Genomic DNA, 26,633 nt, shown 5'->3' with positions numbered 1-26,633 from the left:
AGAAATTTGAGGTCAGTTCTTTCACCTGACAGAGACTTTTCAGCCCACTTGCTGCTGAGTAGTAAAAATCCTTACAGGGAATCACAGTGACTCAAACAGATAGAAGAGGAAAAGACATATTATGACACAAAAGGTCCTTCACTTTAAATGGATAATAAGGCCTGACAGGTTTGCACACTGCCCACCTTGTGTGAAATTTTGTAAATTAAGAATCCGTTATATGGATGTAAATCAGCATCAGTAATTTCACTAATACACAAGTGTCTGTGCTGATCTTCAGGCTGAAACTGAAGTAGACTGTTCTCCTTGGGCAACACCTTCCTGATACCATATAGAAACTGCAGTGCCAGATATTTGTTTACTGCCATATGCATCACCAGAAACATTGCGTAGATGCTGAGTGCTGAACATCAGGCTGTGCCTTACAAACCTGCTGTTGCACCCACAGTCACCTGCGGGTCTCAGGGGGCTGAGCCTATCAGGGCTGGAGCCTGGAGGAAGAATTTGTTTAATCCATCGCAGCCCTCTGGGCTGCAGCTGGTCCTTTCCCCTGGGGTGATTTTGAGATATGAGCAGGAGCAGGATCATCATCCTCTGGGAAGGCATTTGAAGGCAGATGCACTTTCCCAACCATTCTTCAGCTGTGCTGATCAAACAGTAGGAAAATGACAGCTCCTCTTGACACACTTTTTTCCTGAAAAATAAAATGTCAAAATACTAGAGTTAAATAAAATATTTTTTTTTTTCCATTTTGGAGTTATGCACAGTCTTTTCGTTGTGAACAGCAGGGCAGGCAGTATGTGACTGCTTTGTCACTGGAAAATATATACTCTATACATGCTAAATAATCTCAGAGACACACATGTATAATCATACAAACACACACTGTGTTCAAACTCCAGAATGTCACCTGTACCCACCTTGCCGCCTGTATCTGAAGTAATGCTAGGGTGCTAAAAAAAAAAACAACTCTTTTCTCCACATCTTTCTGCCACAAGAGGAGAGTGAGAGACTTTGTAGTGTTTCTGATAATACCCACGGCATGTATTTTCTATGTGTATGGCTCATGAGTCAGTTACTGTTCTCCTAAGCATACAAACCAATATACTCTAACTGTAAAGAAAGCCAGGAAAATTAGGTTAAATAAAATATATAATTTTATACACCCATATTTACATAAAAGAAGCATTGAACATATGCAAATGCATCAGATCGTAATAATTCAGTGAGGATGAGTGGGCTTTTTGGCACTTGGTGGAGTACTTGCATATGATTTATATAGAGTTCTAATGTCTAATAAAAGTTGGCCAAAAAGAGAGAGAGAGGAATCTGCTGGGATGAGTTTGTGCATGTATATTAATCAGTAGTAATAGAAAAATGTAAATACAAGTTCAGTGTTTGGCTAAATTCAAACTGGTGAGATGCATTTGATGATAAGCAAGGCTTCCAAGGGAACGAATAAAGGCTTTTACATTTAGGTCACCTACTTTTTCACCAGACAAGATAAAGCACTGTGTCTTGTCCTGCTAAGAACTGCCCCATCTTAATAGATCATTTTTCTCTCCATCTTTCACATTTCTACAGGGGGTTGCTGTGCTGCAACTACAAAACAACGCCTGGATTTGAAAGAAGTATGAGTATTATTTACCTAAAAAGAAAATTAATTTATCTCTAGAAAATTATATGCTGAAAGGGATAGGGATCTACTTCATTCTGATAGATTCAAAATATTTTCTTCTAGGTTATTACTTGGTTAGGTTTGTGAATTGTTTCTTCTTGCACTAGGAAATGTTCTCAGTAGATTGTTGTTTTGGTATACTTCCTATTGTTTTGTTTTAATTAAAGTTTTACAACACAGAAAATTGTATGTTTTATACTGCAGAAAACAAAATACCTGTTTCCAGCTGAGGCAGAAGCAGAATCCCAGGAAAAAAGATTAAAACATATTCACATATGTTGTGTATGCTCTCTCAAAAAATGTTAATCAGAAACTTGCTGAGTCTGAAGTTCTTTCTGTAAATACAGTGATCCTCAATCAGACCTCTTTCATAAATTTGTTCTGGAAACCTTTTCTGGGTCTGTAGGTTTTGAATCCAAAACATTGAGGCCAAGTTGCACGACACCTCCCTGAGAAACCTGGAGAAGCATAAATTATTTTCCTTTTCCACTGATAGAAAGGGTTTTCTGTAAGTATAAAAATTAACAGAATTTCTCTGGATATTATCTGTAGAAAACAACATTAGGACTGGTAGGTTTTGATTTCATTAGGTAAATACATGCTTTTCCCGCCTCTTGAGTGACCCAAAAGCATTTGCAGCACCCACAGAGCTGGCAAACATCAGATGAAAAAGAGACCCAGTCTTTCTGTAGCAGTGGGTAGAAATCCTGCAGTACACCCTGGAACATCCCAGTGGCATGAGAGGACTCCTTGTTTAGGTAGGTATTAATGAGAATACAGAAGGCAAACACAACTTCACTATAAGATTGTGTTTTATTGGGAGTTACTTGAATAGGATGATTCCTGACCCATGCCAATGTCCAAATGGAGCCAAGACATTGTTTCTGAGGAGCTGGGTTTGCCCTGAAGGAAAACTGGGCCAGGTAACACCCTCATTAGTCTGAGATATATTAAATACATACATTCTACAGATAGGTTCGTATGTATTTGCTTCAGTCTGTGACTCTGAGCCACATACACAAAATTACAAGATTTCCCTCTGAAGTAATCACTATAGAAAGATCTGTAATTCTCCACTACAAGAAGAGCAATCACTATAGAAAGGCCTGTAATTCTTCACTGCAAGAAGAGCAAGTACTATAGAAAGACTGTAATTCTCTCCTGCAAGAAGAGCAAGCTACTTCATGTTTTGCACAGCATCTCCTTGAATGAACTTTGAGTGCCATGAGTGACACAGCAAAGTGGCACAGGACCACCACAGCCAACAAAATTATTATTGGTTTATTTTCAAGTTGCTAGACTATGTTATAGATGTTTATGTGTGTGTTGTTGTCTGTAAATGTAAAAACAAGTTCAGAACAACTGTGCCAGCTGCTCTGCCACATGTGATAGAAATCCAGGTTCTATGAGCCATGAGGAAGAAATATGAGTAACCGCTGAGTTTGCAGTGAAAACAAGTGCTATAGAGCCTAGAAGCAGCAATGCATTGAGCAAGCTCATTGTTTTGAAAAACAAAAAAAAGCCATCTGCCAATAAACCAAAAATGTTTAAAGCAGTTATTAATTTACTTGAATGGATCTTGAGCTTTTAAGAAGGATGTCCTTTTGTTCCACACTGATATCTGTGTCACTCTGCGTGCTTTTCTCCACTTACATTTATTTTACTTTATTTTCCTCATGTGGATGTGAGCATAGAAATTAAAAATGAAGCATTGCCTGTGTGAGTTGTGTAAACTAAGCTTATAGAGTATTTCTGAAATCTTCTCTAAACCATACTTTCTAGGGATTTCTTGAAGTAATTTAAAAATTATCAGGAAATTCATTGAACCAATCACTTAGAGGTAAAGCTGATAGTCTAGTAAGGTTACCTACTAAGTAATTTTGATAAGGATACTTTATGCTATGGCCCCCACACTCCCCCCAAAATCCCACAAACATGTACACAAACCAAACACAAAACAGTATTATAACACAGCAAGAAGCTGTTTTTCACAGAATGAGAATTAATCTGGAATATTCAGGTTTAAACTATTTTTGATGAATTATGAACCATTTCATTAAGGAAACCCTTTGTGAAAAGAAAAAGGAGGATTTTTAAAAGCAGTAAAATGGTTTCTTAAAGGCTTCCCATAGCTATGCGATTTTCAGAGAGGCTCTTTGTCTGTTTAAACATAGCCCTAGAGTGCCTTATTTCTGCTATCTGATGTATATAAATTTAAGAATATAAATATTTTTGCAGCTCGTATATAAAAATGACAAACATGTCAGGCTATTTACATACAAAATTGATACAGTAACTAAAAATCTGTAAGATCTTGACAGAAAATATTAGCTTTTATTATTAAAAGACGTTTCACTTCTTTTCCTTATTTCCAGTTTAAGTTTTATGTAGTAAACCCTGATGAATTGTTTTTTTTGTTTTCTTGTTTACCCTTGAAGGTAGCCTTAATGGAAAGCTTTAAAAAAAAAAATCAAAACCAACATACCAGAATTTAAGGGTTTTGAAAAAAATTTTTTTTTTTTATTTTCCTTTCTTCTTTCTTCTTTCTTCTTTTTTTCTTTTTTTTTTTCTTCTAGTTCTTAAAATCTGAGCCCGTTGGTGGTTGCCAGGGGTTCAGCAAAATCTGTCTTCATATTTTGTCCAGACAATCTTTCTTTATCCAAGTGACATTCCCCATGTTCCTACATGACCAGGTAGGGTTTAAAGGAATGACATTGCTTCTTGCTTTGTGCAGAGCTAATACTCAGTAACCCTCTTTGTGAAGTAGTCCACATCAGCTAAACCTGTGGAGCAGAAATGTCACTCAGCAAAACAAGAGCAAGAAAATGATGAATTTTCTGCCAGTTTAGCACTTGAAACGTGGCAGCACAAGGAGGAGGGCAGGGCTATGGCAGTTTTAACTTGATTGCCTCCAACTGTTTTAGAAGTGCAGCCTTAGGCCCTAAGTAATTCTGTTCTTGGCAAATGTGTTTAAACATTGTAAAAAAATGAAGATATTATAAAGGGGTTTTTAACAGAAATAATTTCCTTTAATTAAGCTGATCAAAAATTTGGCTTAAAATATTGTTCGATGGCAATTGAAATGCAAAAGACTGGCAGAAAAATATTATGAAACTCTTTTTCCATCCTTGATGTTATGTATCTTACATTTTTATGCCACTTTCCATGAGGAGAGCGCCACTCCTGTTCCACAGAAACAGAGAATCACAAAACGGTCCTTTAGAAAGGACCTTCAAAGGTCCAACCCCTCTGCAATGAGCAGGGACATCTTCAGCTAGATAAGATTGCATGTCCAGGCTGGCCCTGAATGTGTCCAGGGATGGCTTATCCACCACCTCTCTGGGCAACTCATGAAAATGTTTTACTGCCCTCTTTGTAAAAAAATTTTTCCCCATATTCAGCCTGAATCCCCCTCTTTTAGTTTAAACCCATCACGCCTTGTCCTATCACAACAGCCCCTGATAAAAAAATCTCTCCCTGTCCTTCTTATAGGTATTATGTCGCTGTTTTTTCCCACCAAGTTTCAGCTATCAAATATGGAGTATAACTGAATTTATAAGGGCTCTTCCAGTGACATAGGTACAATGTGAGACTCTTAACATTGAAAGTAAAAACAGATAATAAAGCTAAAGTTGTCCAAAATGCATTCATCTTTACATAACTTTAGTTCAAAACTTGTATGGAGGCATTCAAATGACTTTTTGTAGGAGAAACCTGCAAAAAGATGAGTGTAGACAGCTACAATGAGAAGGGTATCATAAAATCCATGGAACTCCTACTATTTCCAGAAAGACAGTTGCACTTCTGTACCAAGTAAGACAACGTCCCCCCCCATCCCACAATGCTGTCTCTAAGAACACAAGATATTTTCTTAAGCACTAACAGAAAGAGTATATCTATAGAAAGTTTGCTTGCCCCTGCTTGAAAATGCCTGTAGGAGCCTTCTGCTTACACCAGATAACACTTTTGTGTCTTGTTTGTTGTTTTAGGTTGTTTTTTTTTGTTAAGTACACAAATATATTTCTATATTATTTGATCATAGAATCATAGAATCATAGAATAGTTAGGGTTGGAAATGACCTTAAGATCATCAAGTTCCAGCCCCCGTGCCATGCGCATGGACACCTCACACTAAACCATCTCACCCAAGGCTCTGTACAACCTGGCCTTGAACACTGCCAGGCATGGAGCATTCACTACTTCCCTGGGCAACCCATTCCAGTGCTTCGCCACCCTAACAGGAAAGAGCTTCCTTCTTATATCCAATCTAAACTTCCCCTGTTTAAGTTTTAACCCATTACCCCTTGTCCTATCACTACAGTCCCTAATGAAGAGTCCCGCCCTAGCACCCTAAAGGCCCCCTTCAGATACTGGAAGGCTGCTATGAGGTTTCCACGCAGCCTTCTCTTCTCCAGGCTGAACAGCCCCAACTTTCTCAGCCTGTCTTCATAGGGGAGGTGCTCCAGTCCCCTGATCATCCTCATGGTCTCCTCAGGACTTGTTCCAACAGTTCCATGTCCTTTTTATGTTGAGGACACCAGAACTGCACACAATACTCCAAGTGAGGTCTCATGAGAGCAGAGTAGAGGGGCAGGTTCACCTCCTTGGACCTGCTGGTCACGCTTCTTTTGATGCAGCCCAGGCTTTCTGGGCTGTGAGCGCACACATATCAAGTTTCTTATCAACCAACACCCCCAAGTTCTTCTCCGCAGGGCTGCTCTGAATCTCTTCTCTGCCCAACCTGTAGCTGTGCCTGGGATTGCACCGACCCAGGTGTAGGACCTTGGTTAAAATTCATCAGGTTGGCATCAGTCCACGTCACAGGCATGTCGAGGTCCCTCTGGATGGCATTCCTTCCCTCCAGGGTATCAACCAAACCACACAGCTTGGTGTCATCGGCAGCCTTGTTGAGGGTGCACTCAGTCCCAGAGATATTGAACAAAGATGTTGAACAAGACTGGTCCCAACACTGATCCCTGAGGGACAACACTCATTGCTGGTCTCTAGCTGAACAATGAGCCATTGACCACAACTCTTTGCATGCAGCCATCCAGCCAGTTCTTTATCCACTGAGTGGTTCATCTATCAAATTGATTTCTTTCCAATTTAGAGACAAGGATGTCATGCAGGACAGTGTCGAACACACTGTTAAAGAATGTGGCATCTGTTAAAGAAAATTACAACCCAGATTTTATGCAATTTATGAAATATTTTCATTTTATCACAAAAAATAAATTTGTTATAGAAAAGGCCGCTTAAATTATCTTTGTTTTTACTTATTTTCCACAATATCTCATACATCCTAGTTAAAAAGAAGTGAACTAAAAAAATGCATTTGTAGGCATACAATTTCTACAAGTCCAGATAGCTCATGGAGGTGAGCAACTTTAGAAAAAATACATATGCATATCCCTGAACACTTCACATCTGCTCTCAGGGCATATAATCAAAGGCTTAAGAGCAAACTAGACTTCATGTGAGAACTTCTTCCTCCCAGTCTGCTAAATCAGGTGCCCAAAGTGGGTTTCTAAATTCTTTAATTAAAGTATAAGCAGTGATCAGAGATGAACAATGGGATTTAAAGACCGGCATTGATAAATAATTGAGCTAGTCAGCAGGAAGCGGTATGCAAGGGGAGTGTATGAGATCTGCTGATTTCGCGATTTAGTGGCCTGCCAAAAACTCTTGAGTTCAACTCCTGTTGCAGAGGGTGTCTTTTCCTGCATTGGAGCACCTGTTTATTCTTTCTTGAAAGTTACTGAGAAAAACAGATTAGGATAGTAAATGAACATCACTCTGAATTCTGGATTCAGGTCTGTGAGGCAGAGAATTCACCCATCCATAGGCTAGAATTTACACGTCTGAGATGTGTCTAGGTGTTTGTTGTCCTAGAACATACACTGGGTGTACGCTGCATTAAGACAGATATGAAAATCGTCAACATGTAGAATGGAACAAAGGTGTTTGGGAGATATTTTAGTATGTGAGTTCAGATTTCTAAATTTCATATTAGAAGCAGAATATTGTTACCCTCCATGCCACATGTCTTGATTTGGGTGTGTTATTTCTGTTGCACAGTTTCTGTCAGGGTCTCAAAATGCATTATCTGGATGAGAAACTTCCTAAAGACGGCACCATGAACAATTAGATGTGCAGAGGAAGATTAGGAGTTCTTTGTACAGACGCTGCTGTCAGCTCTAAAAATGTGCTTCATTTTTATCACGTCTCTGCTGCAATTAAGGGGCTGACCAGTACCAGCAGTTACATAAAACCATTATCTTACTGGAGCAGTAGAAATTGTGTTGCCAAGGTAATTCTGCTTTTTTGTGATATTCTAAACATATGGTGAGACAAAACCCGTATAACTCAAAAGCTTAAATCTTGCTGGGCATAAAGGCTACACTTCAGCTCTCAACTGAGAAACTGGGACTTTCATTACTATGATAATTTCAGGTAAAAGGGCCAAAAAGGGCTGCTTTTTCTATAGACTCTAAACCAAAAATGCTTGTACAGCCTGGAATATCTTAGCACAGCAGCAGTCTTTTATGAAGATAGTGCTAGTTAACGCATTTGCATTACTGTATGTTTCAGTTTTTTAAAAAAATATTCTAAGTTGTGTTGGATCCAGATCAAATCATCCAGGCAAGCTTCCAGAGAGTGGGCTGTTTCCCAAATGACAATAATTTCATTAGTATACTTCCTGCAGCTCAGCCAACATGCTAAACCAAGCGCTTGGTAAGTAGATGATGTTGACTAAATATTTTGTGCTCCTATTATGAGGGTTTGATAAGTGGTTTAACTCAGTTTTCACTAAACTAAATAGGTGATTTGCTATTGACATCAGTATAAAAGGAAGCAAGCTAAATGCCTTAGGCAACTGCACTTTATAAAGTTCTCTTTTGACTTGGTATATTTTGTCTAATTATCACCTGCCTTTGAAGTGGCAGAGATCGGCCACAAGTGGACCCTGGACAGAGATGACGCAGTTTAAATTAGTAAAAACTTTTTCTAAGAATCACAGTTTTCATTTAGGGACCACAGAAAATATTGACTATATTAAGGAAATTATGTGGGGAAGATTCACTGGAGTCTTGACATGTTTCCCATACCTCTGCATTGTGTGCAGCTCCTTACAGGTGTGTTACATCTAAACTTTGTGCCTGTAAAGTCTCCAGCATAGAAAATCCTTAGTTTTCTTCTCTATTTCAGCCTCAAATCTTTATCACAAGTTCAGTCTTTCTTTCTAAATTTACCAGTTCTGTCCTCAAGTCATTTTTCCTCTTCCTTTTTTACACGAGTAAATCCTAAGGAAGCACATCAGGACTTCACTGTTAGAAGTGATTATTATTTCCTTTACATTTTCATGTGCCTATAATTATTTCTTTATCTGTTTTGGTTTTTTTTGGCGGGGGGGAGACGAGTTGTTGGTGGTAATAAACCATTATTTACAAATCCTGTCTCTAGCCTGCTCAGATGGCTATGGAACTGTTCCACTGTCTGTCCGTCCGTTCATCCGAATTACGGTAAGTGCTTAAATGTGAGAATACATGAAAGTTTTAACAGGAAAAAAAATGAGTTTCAGAACTGTGGTTTGTTTTGGTTATTTTCTTTTTTTTTTCCCCCATGGAGAGCAACCTTTCACAAATGATCTATGTGGCTTATAAACCTTAATTCTTAAATATACACTGCTAAATCTGTCCTCACATATTGTCAGATCTGGGAGCAAGAAGGCAAAATACTAATGATCTTAAGTCATAGATGCTACAGTATGAGCAGTGCAATAAATCTTTTCTAAATAGTTTTATCATTTTGCTCCACGCAGCGGTTCTGCACATTTTCTGATCAATTATTAGAGAAAATCGACATCCATTTGAAAATTCTGAGTGTCAATATGATTTATTAGAGCAAAACACCATACTAACTAACAATAAATCCAAAAATGCAGAGAAAATTCAACTTTCTCATCACTTGTCCATGCAAGCTATGATGTTATAATCCAAACCACCTTAACATATTTCATCCTCTTCCATGCTGTTACAAATAATTATACTGAGTCAGATCTCTTAGGACTTCCAAATTTCAGTTTAATTTTATTGGGTCTAAAATGTTCAATAACCTTGATTAAATGCCAGCAAGGGATCCAAGTCTGAGACATCACATAATAAAGCTGAGTCAAATATTAGTTCTGCACAATCCGGGCTCATTTTACACCACCTTTGGGAATGCTATATTACCCAGTGATTTCAACAGCATTACTAAGACCACTCTGCTAACATATTTCTAACACTGGATTCACAGGATTGCGGAGAACGTGCAAAAGTTCCCGATTTACATTTTATTTTCAGGAGGACAGTCCAGCTTCATTTACACAGAGTTTATATTCTGAGTATGTCTGGTCATAATCCGTGATAGTTATTTTTTTCCCATCAGCAAACCCAGACTTCAAAAGAGGGAAAGAAAAAGCAATCACCCTTTCCATGAAGGATTGTCATGGTAGTGGTAGGAATGTAAACATCTTTCTTGATTTTCTAACAGCTGTTGTTTTTTTCTCCATCTTTCTATTTTGCTCTTTTTCATTGAGTCTAACAAAACCAGTCAAAAGCAAGCAAATCACCATTAGCATAAATAAATGTTAGATTAATTTTAAAGTAGTTTAATATGCTGTGTCTTTGTGAGTAACAAAAATTGAGATGAGCTAGGAAATGTTAATAGCCACTGGAATTTTACATGTTATACTGCTAATTTACTAGCTTGTTCCAAGAAGCACTTTCCCTAAATAATTCTTGGACATTATTTGGTAAATGGAATAGTTGAAGGACCTTTCCCTCTGATCAATTAATATGCAGACTCCCTGCTGTTAAAGTTTGATCCATTTCCTGACATAGGCATAGAGTATTTTATTCATGTCCTAAAATATTCCCACACGTTCACTTAGTTTATTGGCATTGAATTCACCTCAAATTCCCTTATTCTGGATCCTTCTTGACTTCAATTCTTCATGTCAATTTACAGAGCAAAACAAAACAACTATGAGTAAGGATTAGAGCTAAGTGATCTTCCTTTCTTGTAGGTTTTACTTTCTGGCATTTTTAGTGTTGGCAATTAATTTCTTCATTTCTTCCATTCCAAAAATGAATGAATGAATTAAAAATTTTCTTGCATACAGATAATGTTTTAGGACTTTTCTGGTGCCAATAAAAATGTAAAACTCACAGTGTAGCCTGAACCTCAGCTGGGATACTGGCAGGTTTTCTCTTTTGTCCCTGCACACCTTTTCTGATGAACCTTGTTAAAACTTTATGTATCTAAGGTGCCCACTAGTTTGTCAAAAATTGTTAAGATTTGTCAAAGTAATTTATAAGTTATTAAAGTGGGTCGTAAACCAACAAACACGTGCGCAGTTGTGCAGAGCTGTACCACACAAGCCCTGTTTCTTTAGGAAATCCAAACAATGACAGCTCTTACTATTTTTACTATCTAGAGGCAGCTAGCTTATTCAGTCTTTTATTCCAAGATGATAAAACTAAGGATTTCATAAAATATTTAAAAAAAATATCATGTTACTGGTGAATTATGAGGTCCATTAGTAGTCTGTGGTACATGAAGCAAAAATAATAATAAAAAAAACTATTAAAATACCTCACACTCATATATTTTCCATTTCCATATATTTCCTCCTTTATTTTCCATATATTTTACGTGAAATCATATGGAAAGTTTTCCATTTTCTGTTGGTCCACAATTGAAGCTCATAAACATCTTTGACTTCAGGTCCTGGATAGTGTCAGTTATGAAGTTTAACGAGGTATAGAATATAGTGTAGTGAAACAAATAATTTCATTACACCATCATATTATTAACATCCTATTAAAGCTCTGTATTTGTTATGCTTTGGGACTGCACTGTTAGCATGAGTAATTTCAGCTTTTTGAAATCACTTCTTCTGGTACCCTCTTAACTGGGATGAAATCATATGTAAAGATGCCAAAATCAGATGATGCACCAGCATTTCTGTTCCAGATTAAAATTTTAGAAGTTTCCTGAGATTATGCACAAAGAGCAGCAGTGGTAAATTAATAAGAGTAATCCCCATCATCACTTGGATTTATAGCTGGTATAACTCTGGAAACCCAAGGATTGTAAAGTATTTTATAAACATTTATTAATCATATCTCACTGCAATAGCTCTGTGGAGCAAGTATGAATTATTAACCTTAGGTTTACACGTGGGTGAACATGCACTGTAATTTTTCCCTCCATAACTATACATATACTTGTGTTCTGAGTTTATTCTGATCTACCCGAAAGGCTGCAAACTATTTAATGTGTTTTCTTTTTGTTTGGTTGTTTTTTTCACAATAAGAAGCAACCACCCCCCCCCCACCCCGCACCCCCCCCCCCCCCCCCCCCAGTAGCTCTTTATGAACTGTCAAAGGGAGCTTTAGCCAAGTCTTTCAAGGTCACTGTCAGGTATGTCCTTTCTGGGGACTGTGCATGTGGCTTCCAAATATCTCTTGACTCAAAGTGCCATTTTTAATCCCAGAAAGAAATGTGTGCTCAGTCATGGGATGCTCAGTGAGTCCAGTGGTTTTCAGCTGTGATACACTTACTGCCTGCATCTTCTCCTTCTGTTCAGTCAACCCAACACACCCATGATGCACAGATCGTTTGTTCTGTAAGTCTGACATTGCCCAGATGTGTCAGGCTAACTGTGAATGTGCAGAGCTGTTTTTCACACATGCTGTTCATATGTCCCAGATTTCTGTGTATCTGGCAGATTCAGTGAATAATTTTTTCCCTCCCAGGGATTTTTCCTCCCAGGGAAAAATCTAGCCAAGCAGTAGAATATGTCCAATCATGATTTTCAGGTAGAGAATTAAAAATAGCTCAGGCATAAGATTGTGCTAATAAGAAATTCCCATCCCTACTCCCTACCTGATACTCCCAGAGATCCTAAAAGCTTCTGGAGCCCATTGGTCAACACTGCTGTTTAGGAAAACATGGTCCTGTGCTCCTTCCTCCTCAGTCTTAAACTTTGCAGAGTGGATAAACAAATGCCTCCTTTTAAAATTTTTATTTGAACATTTTACAAAAAGGAGAGTCTTAGAAAGGAGTGTAATGAATGTCACTCTGTCCTTTATCCCAGGTGTGGATGAACTGAGATGTTCTGGGACTAATCATTAATATGCCCTGGAAAACAAACTACGTGATGCCAAACTGTGAGCAAAACCCAAGCAGATCTGCTCATATCACCCAGTATGCTGCCAGTATGTATTAATCATTGAAATGGTCCACAAAATCTTGACCAAGGCACCTCAGGGGGACTTGTGACAATAACTGATATTTATGTCTGACCTCTATCTGTTCTTTTAAACTTGAAATTTTAAAGACTTTCAGCCTTGCTTACTAGGAGTTGATGTGATCGACATGCAATGGTGACTTTCTGCACCAGTGGATCAAAAGCGTTCTGACATAGCAGTATACTTACAGCTTTCTGCTAGGTAACTTCTATCCAAAGTCCTAACGTGTCTCCACTTTGTCATTTTCTATGATGAGGTTGAATCTGAGCAATTTTCAAACCCCGATGGAACGGCCATAATGAAGAGCACTGCCTGTTTGATTACGCTTTTTTTGGCACACATGCTGTGCCAGCATTAAACAATTCTGAAAAATATGCACTATAGACTTGACAATTATTGTATCTCAGCATGCGGCTGTCTGTGGTTTTGATGGTTTTCAAACAATGGTATATGAGCCAGATTGCATGAACAGGCTTGTATTGTTGAACAGCAGTCATGAGGATGTCAGATGAGAATTTTAAATGAGCTTTCCTTAGTCATTTAAAGGATTTATGGATGTATCTGGTCATTTGTCAATTTCATATTACATGAGAAGAGCAACCCATATTTTTCTACTCATGGATATACTTGCATGTTTAAACAGAGGTGGAAGGAGAAAGTCCTGCAGAGTCTCAGCTATGCTCTCCTTAAAGCTAGTGTCGTAAACAAAAATAACAAAATAACATCGATTCACTTATGGATAAGGGAATAACTGTACCTAAAATGACTTGGTTCCCATCCACAATTATCTAAATTTCGTGTACTCTGTGCTCCACTACTGCTGCTGCAGTAACTATAAAGCAATAAAACTCCCAGTGTAGCATCTAATCATATATACCACAAGCCACGGTAGTGCGTATTTACAAGTGCAGTAAGTGCTGAGTCCAAAACACGAGTAGCGCTTTGCTTTGGAAAAGATGTTTGTTTAGAGGTTTTTATTTATTCAGCCAAATGAGATGTTGCTGAGTGCAAAATACTCCATACAGTCACAAGCCAAAGGCATGTTCTTTAAAGGTTTCATACAACTCACACCTGCAGTTAACAAAACTGAGTCAGAACCCAGGGACCAGAAAAATATAGGATTAGAAAAGGGGGAAACAGCAATAAGGGAGAGGTATAGAGGAAATTAAATTGCTGTCTTTAACAATTTGATTCTCTGAACACGCTATAGCACTAAACAGGCTTCAGCGAACCACTTTTTGGTTAGCCACAGGGGAATAAAAAGTATTCCAAAATGTATTATTTAACTTTTTTTTTTTTTTTTTTTGCTTGTAAAGGTAGTTTTAAAGCAAGTAATTTGTTTGTCCTCTACACAGTTTCCACAGTCAGATACCATGTCTTCCTCTCATAGAGACTAGAAAGGATGTGAGGAGTTGGTCTATGTTCCCCACCAGGAAGTTTGTGAGGATACAGTTTGAGCATTTGCATACTCAATGGAGCAAGTTCTGCTCTATGACTTTGGAGTCTTTTGTATGGATGGTAACAAATCTCTGAAACTTTCATTTCTTACTCTAATGCCTGTGATTTCACCATGACCAAATAAAAGGTATATACAGAGAGTTACAGTGAAAACCCATGAGAGAAAGACAAGTGAACACCAAAAAGCACCATTGCACATAAAATATTATCTTTGTTTTCTTTCTTCTCTTTTCAAGGTAAGAAGTAGGAAAGGGAGTTTTTCTGAATAAAAAGATGTATTTCAAAATTTCTTCAAAGTTAATCCAGAACAGGTAATTTCTAAAAACATTTCTTGTTTTCTTCTTGTTCTAAAAAATATAAATAGATTCCCGTTTCCTAACTATGATATAGTTATTATCACCAACTTCTGATGCAAAACCGAAGCACAGAGACATTATATTTGTAGGCCAATGTCATGAAGAGGATTTCTTTCTTAGCAGATGCTCTCTCAGAAAAAGATTGTAAAGACCTTCACTGTGGCCATGAGAATAGATCAGACAACCTTCTGATGGCTTTGTCCTTGTGTCTCTCTCTTTCTTGGTATAAAAAATGGGGTCAGCCTGACATGCAGATCTTTAAAATGCCTCCAGTATATTTCCCCACCTGCAGGCATTATGAGGTCAGGGGACTGAGGTTATATTTATCACTATTTCTGGATACTGGCATTACACACTTTAAATATTTTAGGAATGATCTCACAGGAATCTGAATAACATAATGAAGTGATTTTCTCTTTAAATATTGATGAAAAAAGAAAGCTGAAGGAAACAATGCTGCATAAAAATCATAGGCTATGTAAAAGGGACTCTATTAATATGCACCTGTGCTCCTGTGGCTGGTATAGACATAATCCCATGTTTAGAAAACATTAAAACATGACCCATAGGAGCAATCTATCCAGCAAGAAGCCTGGCTTCAAAAAGACTGATTCTGTAGCCACATCACAAACTTGGCTTTGATTGGCTTTAATCTCACTTAAAACGGGGATTTTATTTCATTTCTTTATAGCAAACATTGCTTTTATTATAGTGTCTTTTTTGTTTGGTTTTGTTTTCTCCCTCCACTTGGTGTAAGTTAGAGTCAGTCCCTGTAAGTAAAGTTTTCTGTTGTGTTCTGAGTTCAATATGTGGAAATTAATGAGTTGGATATAAATAAAGCAAGTATTAAAAATATATTTGAGAAAAAATGTGTTAATTTACTTGAAAGGCTTTCTGCTCTGCGATAGGAAGTACAGAACACCATTTGGAAGAGTTATGTGGAAATGCATTTCCCATCCAGTGATTCCCCCCCCCCCCCCCCCAGTCTGGCTCAGGACTGTTTGAAGAGCTGTCAAATTTGCCATAAAAAATAAGGGTGAAAGACCTGAATCTACCCGTAGCAGCTAATAGCTGAACCGTCATCTGCCATGTCAGAGAGCTATTTTGCATTTCTTTTCTGCTTTTTACAGATCAAAGCCTTGAACCTTCTGAAGTGTGGTATCAACACCTAAATATGCACTTCAGAAGAAAGAGGTTTTTGACTCTCTCATATGAAATGTTCCCAGTTTGTACAAACAGTTAAATACTAATTAAAAATGGAAATTAATCCCAGATCTCCATGTGAGTTGAGTTTTTAAAGCAATTTCGAGGCAATCTTTGGCATATTTTAGCTCGATTCCATTCTGGACTCCAAATTACAGACTGGAAAATATATTCCCCCAAAGTACTTGGTGTTTTACAGCCCATAGTTCTGACATTTTTATGTGTGTGTGCCTGTATGAATATGAGTAAACATCCTTAGAATGTGTTCTGACAAGGTAGATATGCATGCTTTGCCCATTTTGAGCCAGTTAAAAATAACCCTTGTTCTGTTTCAAATGTCCCAAGGTGAAGTACCCTCCTGGAGATTCAGCTTCAATAATGTTCAGCTGAAGAGGGCCATCTGCCTCAACTCTATGATGCGCAGCACCAGAAGGAAAAAGGATGTCAGGAACCAATAAACTTACTATTTTCAGAATGCAATGAAAAATATTACTGAATTTTCCACCTCCAGTCTTGAGACAGATTATTGGGTGTTTATTTCGAAAAAAGAAACTTGGGTCAGCAAAACTATATTTTTTGTTGAATTTTTCCATGAGCCTTTTCATAGGCAGAGGTTAGAAAACATACTGTGTACTGAGAGGTTTTTATGGGGTCACATTTCCATCTGGAGCCATAAAAATGCCCTCTTAATCTAACACAAGGGCTACAGCACAGAACAAACTGTGCCTTAGTGTATTTTTTTAGTGGGAATCAACCTGGCTCTTTTATTCTGCTTTTTGTTTTCCTAGGCCTAAAAGCACCAGCAGTGGAAAAAGAAGCATTTCCCAGCACACGGGGGCTGCAAATCTTAAACTCCTTCTGGCAAAAAATGACTTAAATTGACTTAATTATTTAACATCCCCTTGCTGACACGGGATAGTAAAAAGATCAGCATGCTAATGCTCCTTTCTAGCACTTTCTTTCCCAAAGCCTTTAAGAAACTCATGAATATTTAATGCCCCTCAGTCAGTGCCGAGGAGATGGTACCATTAAGGGTGAAACCAAACGCCAGTAGCTGTGTGTGCATCCCAGAGCTGCCCGGAACCTTGCAGTGAAATCTACTCAAATGGCTCTGCCCTTGCAGCTAAGCCTTTACAACCAAGCACGAACAGGTTTTCTTTGCCTTCTCTTTTCCTTTTTCACCCTTGTTTTTTCCCTGTTGAAGAAGAAAATGGATCACTTGATGGAAGAACCAACCTGCGGCCTTGTGTATTTATTTTATCTGTTCAAAACTGCATAAATGGGCCCATGTTAATGTATAAGAAGTACAAGAAGTACTTGGACTTAAACACAGAGAAATTTTGTTCAGTCACCAGGGAACAGCAAATCTATCTGATTTTTTTGCACGTACATTAGAAAAAAATCCACCACCATCTTTTTGCTTGGCACTGCATGAATTTGCTAAAGTGGGAGTGTTTGACTTTTGATATGTCTGTGGTTAATGCACACTGTAATGTATGAGTTTTAAATTTTGCTTTTCTTGTCTGTCACTTAAAATGAAATAAGCAGAATAATCCACCATACCCATATGCTTAAGAGGATCAACGTTTGCTGTAAAGTAATAAGTGTTCATGTAAGGTTCTGTAACAAAACGCCTATCGCTATGTTTTTTTATGGAAAACGATTTTTTTCATGAAGCTGGTTTTTCTGTTAAAAATATTCATGATGAAAAAATATAATTTTACGAAGTCAACTTATTTAAAATAAACATCTAATGATCTGTCTGAAGGCTGAAGGTGTCAAATTTAATCAGATTTTGCACTGCATTCTGGAAATGATGGTTTTGTTGTTTCCTGTCCTCCCACGTCATCTTGAGAGTTCAGTCTGTACTGTGCTCAAGGAAACACAATCTCTAATCTACTGTTGCTTTCCTCACTTTTCTAAGGGTGTAAAATAATGAAAATCATTATTTCTTAAGACAGCCTGGCACATAAATGTGATACAAGCATAAAAAATCCAAACTACATTAGGTTGTACAGAACACTTAAGAAAATTAAGATAACAGCATTTTTAAATACCTGACAAAATCTACTTTTTTTTTTTTTTTTTAAGGTTAATCCAAACAGGTTAATCCAAAACTTATTTGAAGATGAATCAACATTATTGTGTGTTTCCTTATTTTTTCATTAAAATATTAAGGGGCTTTTAATCTGTAAATCCAGATGTTAATTGAGAAATGTTGTCAAAAAGATGATTGATAGATTGTCTTTTTAATCTTTCCTTTCAATTCTAACTAATTCTTACAGAGGGTAGAACCCAGGTGAGTTATTTTTTCTCAAGAAAATGTGAAAGACTGACGTTTGCAAAAGACGCTGCTGTAAGAATACAAAAAGACAAGCTGCCTTCTAGTGACGTTCCCATGAAAACACTTTTTCTGGCTCTGCTTTTGAATTTATCAGACAAACAATATCTTGACAGACAACTACTAGTATTCCATAGGCAATATGGAATACTATTTGCTAGACAACTAATATTATAAACAATAATCTCCAAAGTTCAGTACTTGTGAAAGACAGGATGGCAGCACAGTTAGGTCCCCAAGCCACAATGCTGGAAAGTGGACACTGCTGCAATTTATGAAACAACACTCAAGTTACTTGATGTATTGCATGACAGTTTTCTACTTGAAATATTCACAGTACCATCAAATTTTATGGTAAGATTAAATAAATTGAAGGCTGTCAGGAGTTTAGATACAGCAAAGTAGATGAAGTACCTATTTTCTTCTTTTCAACAAAAAGTAAAATGCAATAAAATAAATGTGCAACAAATAAAAGCAGGATGCAATTCAAGAATGTCTGCTGTGGAAAGAATGCCAGCTACAAAAGAATGTGATCATAGAATCATAGATCATAGAATGGTTTGGGTTGGAAGAGACCTTAAAGCTCATCCAGTCCCAAACCCCCTAGAAGAATATTCTTCATTTCCAACAGCTTAGTGCATCTTCCCACAGTGCCTTCATAACCCATGTGAACAGGACCACTGGCACTGCCTCCTGGATCCTGGGGGATGCTTTTGATCTAACAAGGCATTCCCATTAGTAGGAAGGCTGTAGTTTAACTACAACATCATTGCTTTCTGTCAATTTAGTTTTGCATGAACCACTTGGCTCGTGACACTCTAAATTTAATATTGTGCTACAGATAAACTAGAAAGAGAATAAATACTGTTAGAACAAAGCTGTCACAGAAACACACTCTGTGTTTTGACCCCATTCAAAGGCCCTTCACTGTAACTGTCTCTGACAGAAGGCTCCTGTACAGTAAGTACTTTAGTTGCCAGTGACCTTAAGCATGATTATCATTAGCCGCCTTGTAATATTGCCTCTCCCTTGAACTCAAATTACTGTGCTTCTCAGACAGTTTTGTAAGGAGAGTTCAGTGTTGTAGTTAGCATAATTCAAGCTGCTTTAATCAATGCTGCGTCCTTTGTAAATAAAGCTGAGTTCTGAAATACATGTTGTAATAATTACATCCATAATCTGTTATATTTGAGATAATTTTGACTACAGTGATTTGAATTGCTGTCACAAAAAAGCAATAAGGAAATAAGCAGGTAATAATTAGTACATATATTAGTTCCAAGGCTAAAGTTGGGTTTTAAGCCAAACATCTGAGTACTTAAACCATGTTTCAGAGGCAGTAAACTTACCTTAACTTGAGAGCAAAACTCACGCAGAGCCACTAAACCTTTCTAACATGAGTCTTTTTCTTGCCTTCACTAAAAGTACCCAAAGCTGATGGCTTGTGCTGACCAGCACACAGTGAAAGTGTACAGAGCCCATCAGCCATCGGATGGGTTCATGGACATTCATTTCCAGCAGTGGCTGAGGCAGGTTGGTTGCTATGGGGAAGCTCTTGTGGTGTAAATCAGTGAGTAAAAGTCTTCGAGAAATAGGCTTCTTTAGACACATTTTAGAATTTAGTAATTGCAAGACACAGAAGCATTAAGAATAATGAGAGAGAAGAAAGGATTGTTATAAATCAGTTTTTCAGCAGCCATCTCATATAATCCTTTTTATAATCCAGCCCCCTCTTAAATGGGATTATCTTCTGTTCTTTGATCCTAAAATGAACAACCGTGTCCTGAATCTCACTGGTTTTCTTCCTAGAAACATTTTCATTTTCAGCCTAAATATGTTATTTATTATTATTTATTTTCAGCTTATCATTGTCCTTTTACATGAACCTTTCTCCCTTCCTGGTATATCTTAAAGTACAGTTTTCATGACCCTGATCCAGAGGTGATAAAAGTTAAATTTAAGATCAGCAGGAACTTTATTAAACAATTTCCTTAGAGAATGAATTCTTATTAACACATTAATTAGTGCTTATTGCAAAAGTAATTTTACTCTTAAAAAAAGATTTCTATAGGTTACACTTCTCTGTTACTAGAAAATAATTGCAAAATATGTTTACCTCTATTTAACTAAACTTAGTCATATATTGTTAATTTGACTTATTTTATACCAAAGTCATTTATAAAAATAAAAATCCACAGCAATCCCTGTCCTGATTGGTCTTGGAGAAACACCATTAATAACTCTTCTCCAGTAATGCAGTTCGGTTTTCAAAAAGCTAATGGATGCCTAGGTAGCCAGCTCCTTATTCATCATGCAATTATCATATTCATCCTTTCTTCTCAAATACCACTGGCTTTTCCTATGTGCACCATAAAAAATGTTTTACTGAAGCCCAAACAAATGAGATCTAACATATTCCCCATAGGAAATCAATTAATCTTCTCAGTGACAGATACCCAGTTAGTTCAACTTCGTTCAAATCTAATGTTAAATACAATAACAAGGTTTCTTTCTGTGCTCCTATTTGTAAAATCTCTGAGGGTGAATTACCAGCCCTATAGCCTGTTTTAAGAAATTGAACTCTTTCTTTTTTCTTAGATATGGTACTGTGTATTCTGTGCAAGGAATGAAGCATCTTTATATTAGTAAGGCATTTCACTTCTCTTTCACATTTATACAGAGAAATATATGCAAAAGATTGACCTTTGCTACTGCTAGCCTCACTTGCATGGTGATTTAGTTCCTTAGATGCCATCAGCAATAGTTTTAATGGAGATAGAAAGTGGTTTTGTTTCATATTAACAGGCTAGGCATGGATTTCATGGGTGGACCACCAGGAGGACAAAGAATCGGCTGGATGGTTGCACTCAAAGAGTTGCAGTTAATGGCTCGATGCCCAAGTAGGGATCACAAATGAGTGGTATCCCACAGGGGCTGCTGCTGGGACCGATCCTGTTCAACATCTTTGCCAATGACATATGCAGTTGGATTGAGTGCGCTTTCAGCAAGCTTGCTTGCAACACAAAGCTGTGTGGGGTGGTTGACATGCTGGAGAGAAGGGATGAGATCCAGAGGGACCTTGACATGCTTGAGGCTCCCATGTGAACCTCATGAAGTTCAATCAGGCCAAGTGCAAGGTGGTGCACCTGGGTCAGGGCAATACCAAGCACAAACACAGGCTAGACAGTGAATGGATTGAGAGCAGCCCTGAGGAGAAGGACTTGTGAGTGCTGATTGACAAGGAGCTCAACACAGACCAGCAGTGTGTGCTTTCAGCCTAGAACTCCCCCATATGCTGGGCTGCATCCCCAGAGTGTGAGCAGCAGGTTGAGGAAGGGGATCTTGCCCCTCTGCTGTGCTCTGGGGAGAACCCCCTGCAGTCCTGATCCAGCTCTGGGGCAACAGCACAGGAGGGACCTAGAGCTGTTGTAGCGACTCCAGAGGAGGCCACAGAGATGCTGCGAGGGCTGGAGCAGCTCTGCTCTGGAGCCAGGCTGAGAGAGCTGGGCTGGTTCAGCCTGGAAAAGAGAAGGCTCCTTAATGGAAGACTTTAGAGCAGCTCCAGTGCCTAAAGGGGCTACAGGAAACCTGGACAGGGGCTTTGGCCAAGGGATGTAGGGACAGGACAAGGGAAAATGGCATTAACCTGCCAGAGGGGAGACTGAGATGAGCTCTTAGGCAGAAGTTATTCCCTGTGAGGGTGTTGAGACGTTGGCACAGGATCCCCAGATGTCGTGGTTTAAGCCCAGCCAGCAACCCAGAACCATGCAGCCGCTCGCTCACTTCCCCATTTTCCTCCCCCTGCTCCCAGAGGGATGGGGAGAAGAATCAAAAGAATGTAACTCACACAGGTTGGGATAGGAACAACCCAGTAAGTAAGGTATAACACAAACCACTACTGCTATCACCAATAATAATAATTATAAGGGAAATAAAAAGGGAAGAGAATACAACTGCTCACCATCTGCTGACTGATACCCAGCCAGACCTGAGCAGTGATCTAACCCTTCTGGGTAACTGCCCCCAGTTTTTATCGTGGGCATGGCGTGTTGTGGTATGGAATACCTCTTCGGCTAGCCTGGGTCAGGTGTCCTGTCTCTGCTTCCCCTCCTCCTTGGCAGAGCACGAGACTCAGAAAGTCCTTGGTCAGAGTAAACATTACTGAGCAACAACTAAAAACATTCGGGTTATCAGCGCTGTTCCCAGGCTGGAAGTCAAAACACAATGCTGCACCAGCTACTAAGAAGGAGAAAAATGACTGTTACTGATGAACCCAGGACACGAGAGAAGCTGTGGCTGCCCCATCCGTGGCAGTGTTCAAGGCGAGGTTGGATGGGGCTTGGAACAATCTGCTCTAGTGGAAGAGGTCCCTGCACATGGCAGGGGGTTGGAAGTAGATGGTCTTTAAAGATAAGTTTCAGCTCTAACAATTCTGGGATTATATGATTTTTCTCACTAAAAATTAAGTTATAATTTACATGGGAGTTAATTCAGGGGATGTCTATAGTCCCTGTTAGTACAAGAGGGTTAAAACAAATGATTATAATTTTCTGTATCTATAAATTGTTAATCTGGCTTTTTAGTTTTTCCTGTAGCTATTAAGGTTTTGACTGTATCAGAATGCAGGCAGGAACATCCAATATTAAAAAAAAAAAAGATACCTGATAATGTTTCAAGTAAGACATCCAAAACCTGTAGTTTCTTTGGTTGGGTTTTTGGTTTTGTTTCTGGGATAAAGAACTCCCTGATTACTTACCTGCATGGTCTTTATATTTAAAATATTGTGGAAACACAATTTCCATACTTTATTCTCAGTGCTACAAAATCACAAAAGCCAAAATCCACCAGTGGGACCTATAATAAATGCCTGGAGCAATGTATAGATACCCCAGCTGCTCCAGCCAATGAGCAGGCTTCAGTTGGAGCTAGGCTCAGATGCCGCTATAAAAACTTCCGCAGCATGGGGAACAAACAAGAGGAATTACAGATGTGTGCACGTCTATGGGGATATGATATAATAGGCATCACAGAAACATGTTGGGATGGCTCCTATGACTGGAGTGTTGGAATGGAAGGTTACAGGCTCTCTCAGGAAAGACAGGCCTGGCAGGTGGGGAGGGAGAGTTGCCCTTTACGTTAGGGACAGGCAGGAGAGTATACAACTCTGTCTGGGGACAGGTGAGCAGTCCACAGAGAGTTTGTGGGTCAGGGTTAAAGGGAATATAGCTATGGGAGACATTACTGTGGGGATCTGTTACAGACCACCTGATCAAGGAGAACCTGATGAAGCACTCTATAGACAGATAGGTAAAGCCTCACACTCGCAGACCCTTGTTCTCATGGGTGACTTCAACCACCCTGACATCTGTTGGAAGGACGGTACGGCCCGGCACAAGCAATCCAGGAAGTTCCTCGATTGCGTAGAAGACAACTTCCTTCTGCAAGTAATAGAGGAGCCGACAAGGAGAGGTGCCATGCTCACCAGCAGGGAATGACTCATTGGAAATGTGACTCTCCAGGGCAGCCTTGGATGCAGCGATCATGAGATGGTGGAATTTGAGATCCTCAGGACAGTGAGAAGAGCATGCAGCAAGCTCACTGCCCTGGACTTCAAAAGAGCAGACTTTGGCCTCTTCAGGAACCTGCTTCAGAAGGTTCCATGGGATACAGCCCTAGAGGGCAGAGGGGCCCAAGACTGTTGGTTGATATTCAAGGATCACCTACTACAAGCTCAGGAGTGTTGCATGGCAACCAGAAGGAAGTGCAGCAGGAGGGCCAGGAGACCTCCTTGGATGGATAAGGAGCTCCTGAGGAAAACACAAATGAAAAAAAGAGGCTTATAATAAGTGGAAGCAAGGACAGGTGGCATGGGAAGAGTACAGGGATGTTGTCCGAGAAGCTAGGGACCAGGTTAGGAACGCTAAGGCCCAGTTAGGATTAAACTTAGCTAGAGGTATTAAAGATAACAGGAAGGGATTCTACAGGTACATAGCAAATAAAAAACAGACTAGAGAGAATGTAGGCCCCCTCAGGAAGCTCTCAGGAGAACTGGCTACACAGGATTTGGAGAAGGCTGAGGTTCTGAATGACTTCTTTGCTTCAGTCTTCACTGGCAAAGGCTCTGACCAAACCACCCAAGTCTTGGAAGGCAGATGCAGGGACTGTGAGAATGAAGACCTTGCGTCCACTGAAGGAGAGGAACTGGTTCGAGACCATCTTAAAAATCTGAATGTGCACAAGTCCATGGGTCCTGATGAAATTCATCTGCAGGTCCTGAAGGAGGTGGCAAATGAAGTTGCGAAGCCGCTGGCCATCATATTTGAAAAATCGTGGCAGTCAGGTGAAGTTCCCCATGACTGGCAAAAGGGAAATATAACCCCCATTTCCAAGACGGGGAAAACGGATGACCTGGGGAATTACAGACCAGTCAGTCTCACCTCTGTGCCTGGCAAAATCTTGGAGCAGATTCTCCTGGATGGCATGCTAAGGCACATGAAAATCAAAAAGGTGGTTGGTGACAGCCAGCATGGCTTCACTAAGGGGAAATCCTGCCTGACCAATTTGGTGGCCTTCTATGATGAGGCTACGGAACTGATGGACAGGGGTAGAGCAGTTGATGTCATCTACCTGGACTTGTGCAAAGTGTTCGACACTGTCCTGCACAACATCCTTGGGTCTAAATTGGAGAGGCATCAATTTGATGGATGGAACTTGGTGGATAAGGAACTGGCTAGATGGCCGCACACAAAGAGTTGTGGTCAATGGCTCAATGTCCAGCTGGAGACCAGTAACGAGTGGTGTCCCTCAGGGTTCGGTGTTGGGACCGGTCTTGTTTAACATCTTCGTCGCTGACATGGACAGTGGGATTGAGTGCGCCCTCAGCAAGTTTACCAGTGACACCAAGCTGTGTGGTTCAGTTGGTACGCTGGAGGGAAGGAATGCCATCCAGAGGGACCTTGACACGCTTGTGAGGTGGGCTGATGCCAACCTCATGAAGTTTAACCATGCCAAGTCCAAGGTCCTACACCTGGGTTGGAGCAATCCCAGGCACAGCTACAGGCTGGGCAGAGAAGAGATTCAGAGCAGCCCAAGGAGAAGGACTTGGGGGTGCTGGTCAATGAGAAAATATGAGCTGGCTTCAGTGTGTGCTTGCAGCCCCAAAAGCCAACCGTATCCTGAGCTGCATCAAAAGGAGCATGACCAGCAGGTTGAAGGAGGTGATCCTGCCCCTCTACTCTGCTCTTGTGAGACCTCACCTGGTGTATTGTGTGCAGTTCTGGTGTCCTCAATGTAAAAAGGACATGGAACTGTTGGTACAAGTCCAGAGAAATGCCACAAGGATGATCAGGGGACTGGAGCACTTCCCGTATGAAGACAGGCTGAGGAAGTTGGGGCTGTTCGGCCTGGAGAAGAGAAGGCTGCATGGAGACCTCATAGCAGCCTTCCAGTATCTGAAGGGGGCCTATAGGGATGCTGGAGAGGGACTCTTCATTAGTGACCATAGTGATAGGACAAGGGGTAATGGGTTAAAACTTAAACAGGGGAAGTTTAGATTGGATGTAAGAAGGAAATTCTTTCCTGTTAGGATGGTGAGGCTCTGGAACAGGTTGCCCAGGGATGTTGTGAATGCTCCATCCCTGGCAGTGTTCAAGACCAGGCTGGACAAGGCCTTGGGTGATATGATTTAGCATAAGGTCTCCCTGCCCACGGCAGGGGGGTTGGAGCTAGATGATCTTAAGGTCCTTTCCAGCCCTAACGATTCTATGATTCTATGATTCTATGTTCTCTAAGGAGAAGGCTCACCAAACTTCTAAATGGAGAGTAGTGCAGCATTACTTACTGTCTTATTTTTTAATTCATCTCCTTTTCCACCACTTAATAAATTTAGAAGCAGACTTGATTGAAGCATTTCCAGACAAAAAAAATATCCAAATGTTACTTGTGGAGGGCAAACTTCAGATCTCAGGCCTTTGCCATCTAAGCATGAGGCAATCTAATGATAAAAGTCCCCTTCTATCATTTACCTGAACATGGGTAATGCCATGTAGCCTACTGAAGCATTCAGTTTGCATCGAGACAGCCAAAAAGCCTGAGAAATGAAACGGTTGAGCAGTAATTTTGTTTTATTAGGCAGCTTTGTTCTCCTCCCAGGTCTCACTGGTGTGACTTAATGTCTTCTCACCATGAAGCTGATAGGTGGTACTTAGCTCGTAAAGGGAGCAGAAAGGGGAATTTGCTTATAATGAGGCTTGTGATCCAAACAACAACAACAACAAAAGAAAATCACCAATAGCTGT

The 26,633-nt window shown here is 39.6% G+C and overlaps 1 long non-coding RNA gene across 1 annotated transcript in view; it reads right to left on the bottom strand.

Moving 5' to 3' along the window:
* Positions 1-495: 495 nt before the first annotated feature.
* LOC134160932 (uncharacterized) overlaps positions 496-26,633 on the bottom strand; it is a 41,620-nt gene continuing 15,482 nt past the window's right edge. Inside the window, exon 3 of the long non-coding RNA XR_009963746.1 lies at positions 496-694. This is a non-coding gene — a long non-coding RNA (uncharacterized LOC134160932). The remainder of the gene's footprint in view (positions 695-26,633) is intronic.

The sequence above is a fragment of the Pezoporus occidentalis genome, unplaced genomic scaffold (assembly GCF_034315485.1).
Source record: "Pezoporus occidentalis ecotype Australia unplaced genomic scaffold, CSIRO_AGI_Poc_V1 ctg166, whole genome shotgun sequence".
Lineage (NCBI taxonomy): Eukaryota > Metazoa > Chordata > Aves > Psittaciformes > Psittacidae > Pezoporus > Pezoporus occidentalis.
This window is presented reverse-complemented; position numbering and strand designations above follow the sequence as displayed.